The sequence below is a fragment of the Callithrix jacchus genome, chromosome 7 (genome assembly GCF_049354715.1).
Source record: "Callithrix jacchus isolate 240 chromosome 7, calJac240_pri, whole genome shotgun sequence".
Classification (NCBI taxonomy): Eukaryota; Metazoa; Chordata; class Mammalia; order Primates; family Cebidae; genus Callithrix; species Callithrix jacchus.
The window spans coordinates 5,476,817-5,483,372 of NC_133508.1; the positions used below are offsets into that span (position 1 = coordinate 5,476,817).

General features: G+C 42.9%; 1 long non-coding RNA gene across 1 annotated transcript; it reads left to right on the forward strand.

Annotated features, from left to right (window-relative positions):
• Positions 1-2,664: 2,664 nt before the first annotated feature.
• Positions 2,665-5,600, forward strand: LOC100391233 (uncharacterized). The gene is made up of 3 exons (XR_004727424.2): positions 2,665-2,981; positions 4,288-4,372; positions 5,039-5,600. It is a non-coding gene; the product is annotated as an uncharacterized LOC100391233 (long non-coding RNA).
• Positions 5,601-6,556: the final 956 nt, after the last annotated feature.

The window sequence follows — 6,556 nt, forward strand, 5'->3', positions numbered from 1 at the left end:
GTGAGCCGAGATCGTGCCATTGCACTCCAGCCTGGATAGCAAGAGCGAAACTCCGTCTCAAAAAAAAAAAAGAAAGGAAGGAAGGAAGGAAGGAAGGAAGGAAGAAAGAAAGAAAGAAAGAAAGAAAGAAAGAAAGAAAGAAGGGAAAAAGAAAGCCATTATTACCTAGAAGCAATGCCTTCTGCAACACTGTCCCGTCAAAATGTACCTAAACTCAACCACGAAGATAAAGGAGAATTTCAGGGGAGTGTTGAAGGGTTGTCTAGCTTTTAGTATTCTAAAATAAAATGAGAGACTAAGAGAGATAAACTCATGAATTACCCCACAATTCAGAGAAAATGTATACTTGAGAGGAAATGTAAGTAGAAGGAAATGTAACCGATAATGAATCTGAAGGGACTGTAACACAGAGCGAAGAGTCCCCCAAATAAGAAATGGGCTCGCACCTTGAACCACAGCACTTTGGGAGGCCAGGGTGGGAGGACTGCTGAGACTAGGAGTTCTAGGCCTGCCTGGGCAACAAAGCAAGACCACGTCTCTATAAAAATTTAAAAAAAGAAAATAGCCAGGCATAGTGGTGCATGCCTATAGTCCTAGCTTCTCTTCTTAGGAGGCTGAGGCAGGTGCATCACTGGAGCCCAGGAGTTGGAGGTTGTAATGAGATACGTTCTCTATACTGAACTCAAGCCTGGGCTACAGAAGAAGACCCTGTCGAAAAAGGGAGGGGAGGGGAGGTGACGGGAGGGGAGGAGGGAAAGACCAACCTCGTGGCTAAGATCAAATCCAAGGCCTTTTCAAGAAAATATGGTCTCAGGGTAAAGATGAATTTCTAACCTATAGAATTTCTGAAAAAAATGCCACTACATTTGAGGTGGTTTTTTATGCAGCAAAAGGTACCCGAAACATGCACGAATGCGATTCTCAGAAGAGAAGCACCACAGATGGAAAAGGAGGAACTGAGGCCCGAGAGAACAAAAAGAGAAAAAATATTTAATAAGTACAATGAGAAGAGATATTCTTAAAGGAACCAGTTGCTCATTATCGAAAAATGGAATATAACTTCTTTCACTGGGCGTAATTATTTTGAGATTCATCTATTTTATTTCATGTATTTAAGAGTATGGTTGTATCAGGATTTCGCTGTCCATTCACACTTTGAAGGACACTGGAGTTCCTTCCAGGTTTGAGAGATTAGAAATAACGCTGCTCGCTAAAACATTCACGCACAGGTTTTTGTGTAAACCTAAGATTTTATTTATCTAAGATAAATTCCTAGGCATGATATTGCTGGGTCATAAGGGACGGATATGCTTACCTTTTTAAAAAGTGTCAGACTATTTCCCAGAGCAGCTGGACAGCTTTGCATTCCCACCAGCGGTGGAAGAGAATTCCGGTTGCTCCAACATCCATCATCACTTGACACCCTCAGTGCTTTTCATTTTCGTTGCTCTAAGAGGTGCATAATGGCACCTCATTGTGTTAATTTAGATGTTGCTAATTACTAACGATTTTTTCATTGGCTTACTTGCCTACCTTTTATCTACTTGGTGAAGCTTCTGTTCAAATCGTTCATGCATTTTTAAATTACATTGTCTGTTCCCTCATTGTTGAGTTTGGAGAGCTCTTTATTCCAGATATGTATCTTTTGTCTGATGCATTATTTGCCAACATTTCCTCCCAATCTGTAGAGTGTCTTTTCAGTTTCTTACGTGTGTTCTTTGAAAAGCAAAATGTTTTTTTTTTTTCCATTTTATTTTACTTTATTTTATTTTTTGAGACAGAGTTTTGCTGTTGTTGTCCAGGTTGGAATTCAATGGCACAATCTCGGCTCACCACAACCTCTGCCTCCTGGATTCAAGTGATTCTCCTGCCTTGGCCTCCGGAGTAGCTGAGATTACAGGCATGTGCCACCATGCCTGGCTAATTTTGTATTTTTAGTAGAGATGGCCTTTTTCCATGTTGGTCAGACTGGTTTCAAACTCATGACCTCAGGTGATCTGCCTGCCTCGTCCTCACAAAGTGCTGGGATTACACAAGCCTGCCTCGTCCTCACAAAGTGCTGGGATTACACAAGCCTGCCTCGTCCTCACAAAGTGCTGGGATTACACAAAATGTTTTTAACTTTCATGAAATCCAACTTATGGTGAGAGGGCTTACCTACAATGGGTCAGACTCAGGGAAGTGGGGAAGGAGAGGAGTTGCTGAATCGGTTCTGTATCCGAGTAGTTAGGAGAATCTATGCACACACTGGATGATAGATATACCAAAAAATGTGAATGCAAATTCCTCAAAAATCTCTTCTACATCTACTAAAATACGGCGGAGGGAAGACTGTACCTGACATAAATCAGAGCTTTCCAATGCATAAAAGCTTATTTTTTATTAGAGAAAATACAAAACAGAACATGTCTATAAGCATGAAAGTGGCGTACGTCTATATCCCAACTCTCTGCATTAACATAATTTATATGCCGATTTTAGGCTAATTTCAGAAATTGACCAATAGCAAAAGAATTCGTTCTTTCAGGAGTTTTGCCCAGCAGAAAAGAAGACGCTCAAGTATTATGGATGCCAGTGTTTCATTTGCGCCCGGGTGTGATGGAGCGCAAGGAAAACGACTGGTGGAGACGCGTCCATTGCAGATTGCGTAACAAACGAGCTCAGAGCAGGGCTCTAAGTGCCCCAAAACATTTAGGGCCATTCGAAACCATTCAGATTATTGACTCCACCTCCAGCTAAACGAGATCAAACAGCCTTGTCTTTTTCCCTCTGCCTTTGTAACTAACCAAAGCCTGAAGTTCTCGGCAGTACCTTCCTAATTGGCTTCATTGTTTGGTTATTGTGCTTAGAGCAGTTAGCATTTGCATTTCCAATGGACCAGCCTGACATTTCAGTTCCCTTTAAATGACCCTTAATGGTTTTCTATGCTTCAGCATAACCAGCGAATCCACTCTTGGGGGTGATTGTTACACTTACAAAAGGTAAGTGCAAGTTTTTTGTTGTCGTTTGTTTTGTTTTTTTCCTTACAGACCTTAGAAGATACAGATATTGGAGTGTGGGTTTGTGCATGTATTGGAGACACACATTCATTCTCATTCTTCCATGAAAGACGCAGAAGTGGGAGCTAAACCAGAGAAAACTTCGGACACTTTCCAGGGTACGCCCAGCACTTTCCCATCTGTATGGCTTTTCTTACATGATTTCCTCCTCCGGATCACTCTGTTTCTGAGCCCCACAGCGCCACCCTTGATCTCCCACGCTACGATAAAGTGCCCCCACTGCCCCGAAAGACTGCGACATCGTTGGCACCACCCTTATTTTACCACTAATTACGTTCTCCTTCACATATTGTTTATTACACATTGTTCTCTGGCTCCATTCCACTGCAGCTTCTGGGAGAAAAAGATCACGCCTGACTCAGTTTCTCCCTCTCAAAGGGCTTTGAACATTTGCGGACACTTCCATCCTGTCCGCAGCTTCTTTTCATTCTCTTCACTGTGTTCTTCAAGAAGCAAACTTCCTTGCTGTGATGAAGCCCAATTTATCACTTTCTTCTTTCATGGATAGTGTTCCTTGTGTTATATCTAAAAACTCTTTGCCAGATCCTTGGATCGAACGAAGGTGGGGAAAACAGCTACATACAAAAGTTTAACGTGAAGCAATCGGGGGGGAGGAGTGTGAGAAGTATTAGATATTCTCTTTGCGTGGGGGTTAACATTTCGTAAAACTCAGAACTGTACACCACAGTATGTATGTATCACTTTCTGAAGTGCTAAAGGAGTGTTTGCTTGATTTGTTTGTTTTTATTATTATTATTCTGAGACAGGGTCTCACTCTGTCGCCCACTCTGGAGTGCAGTGTCATGATCAAGCTTCACTGCAAACTCCACCCCCAGGTTCAAGGGATTCTCCTGCCTCAGCTTCCCAAGTCGCTGGGATTACAGGCGCCCACCACCACGCCAAGCTAATTTTCATATTTTTAGTAGAGACCGGGTTTCACCGTGTTGGCCAGGCTGGTCTCGAACTCCTGACCTCCGGTGATGTGGCCGCCTCGGCCTTCCAAAGTGCTGGGATTGCAAGCGTGAGTCACGGTGCCTGGCTGCTTTGTTTGTATTATTAAGGAAATTATTTTTGCTGAATTATCCTGGAAACATACTTTTCAAAATGCAAGCCATATTCTTGTTACCCCAGCAAGCTAAGGGAGTGGAGTAAAATAGTGTCACTCACTTAGGAATATACATGAAGCGTCTCCTCTGTACCAAAGTACTTTTCTTCCTCTCCTCTTCAGATGATCCTCAATGGCAACTATTGTGTCTGCAGTGACAAGTGAACCATAATGAAGAGTGGAATAAAACCATGATTCATCTTCGGAGGTTCTCCATTTTCCCCCTTACTTTTGAGTAATAGAAAAAGTATCCCAACTGGGCACAGAGGCTCATGCCTATAATCCCAGCACTTTGGGAGGCTGAGGTGCATGGATCGCCTGTGGTCAGCAGTTTTGAGACCAGCCTAGCAGACATGGTGAAACCCCATATCTACTAATAATATAAAAATTAGCTGAGCATGGTGGCAGGTGCCTGCAATCCCAGTTACCTGGGAGGCTGAGGCAGGAGAACTGCTTGAACCCAGGAGGCAGAGGTTACAGTGAGCTGAGATCACGCCACTACACTGCAGCCTGGGTGACAAGAGTGAAACTCCATCAGAGAGAGAGAGAGAGAGAGAGAGAAGGGAGGGAGGGAGGGAAGGAAGGAAGGAAGGAAGCAAGGAAGGAAGGAAGGAAGGAAGGAAGGAAGGAAGGAAGGAAGGAAGGAAAGAAGGAAGGAAGGAAGGAAGGAAGGAAGGAAGGAAGGAAGGAAGGAAAGAAAGGGAGGGAAAGACGGGAAGGAAGGAAGGGAAGGAAGGAACGAAGGGAGAGAAGTATCCCATTCATCCTATGGTCTCTCTATATTGTTAGCTTTTTCCTGGGAAGGAGGGTGGCTTGGACACAGGAAGAGGAAGAAAGAGAGCACTAACGTCTCTTTCTCCTCCCTCCTTTGAAGGCTGCCTCAGAGGGAATGTGGGCTCACTCTTCCCCTCCTGAAGAAGGTACAGCAGGATACTTCAATCCCGATCTCCATGGGCCTTGCCATCTTAGCAACTGACCTACCTAGTAGAGGCCATGCATGCCTATTACCTATCGCCTAGCTTCCTGCTCACCTTTCAGAATTACATCTGCAGTGCCCTACTGGAGACACATCCACAAAGCAGGAAATGCTGATGGGCTCCCAGACCTTACTCATGAAAAGGAATTTTGTTGCCCCTGAACTGAAAGCTTGCTGACTCTCCACAAGAAAGGCTTTCTCCATTCCCATGGCTGTGTGCCAATAAGGAAATAGGACAAGATTTATGAGCATGGCCCAAAATGCCACAGCAGAGTTAGAATAATTTTTAAAAAATATATTAAAAAGCAGAAGAATTGGTCTTGAGTTGACACAGATTTGCCGATGACTCAATCACCTTTTATTTTAAGGCAAAGTATCTTTCTTGGGAGAGAATAAATGAACCATTCCTCCGATGTCTACCGTCACTTTGTTTTGAGGAACGATGGTGGAGTGCCACCACGGAACACAGGCTACTCAGAAATGTCACAATGACTGACGTTTACGGTTGATTTATGACATGTACATTGCCTTAAGGTCTCCCAGCTCCTGCACATCATCTAAACTCATAACAACTAAACTAAGTCCATTAATTAGTAAGATAAATTAAAGATTCAATCTTCAATCAGTCTAGACGAGACTTAGAAGGGCTATGCAGCAGGCACTTAGGCCTTATTCCCAATAAATTACATACGCTTCTCTGCAGCATCGTGTATGCCACCCTCTCCTAAGTGGCTTCAGCTGTGAACACACGGCTCTGTGATGATATAAAGCCAATTAGCCTCAGACAGTAGCGGAGTGAAATTCCAATTGCAAACTTTTTACCAGCTAGCATAGCACTCCCTGAAAACTTACAGAAACTCCAGATAGATCTAGGTCTCGCTTAGCAACAGTTAACAGTGCAGGGACTATTACACCAATTTCCTCTTTTTATGTCATGACTTTACATGTCAGAGTGGCAGGAAAAAGTGGCACACACTGCCAAATTGTTTCTAAAAGCAGTTTACATGGAAAGCAAAATTAAAAATATGCAAGATAATGCTACATTGCAAGGAGCTTGAAAAAAACAAAAACTGGTAAACTTTTTTATATATAGGCATTAATATGTTTGATGCTTTTTTTCCTAAGAGCAAAATTGTAGTTACTTAATATCATTTACTTCACCAAACTACATGTATAAGAGGAACATGCAACTTAATTTAACCGGAATGTACATCTTCAGAGCTTGAATCACTAGAAAATTTAAAAATTGAGGGACCAGGCACAGTGGTTCAAGTCTATAAACTCAGCACTTTGGGAGGCTGAGGTGAGAGGATTGCTTGAGCTCAAGAGTTTGAGGCCAACCTGGGCAACATAGTGAGACCCTGTCTCCACACACACACACACACACACACACAAAATATATATATATACAAAAAC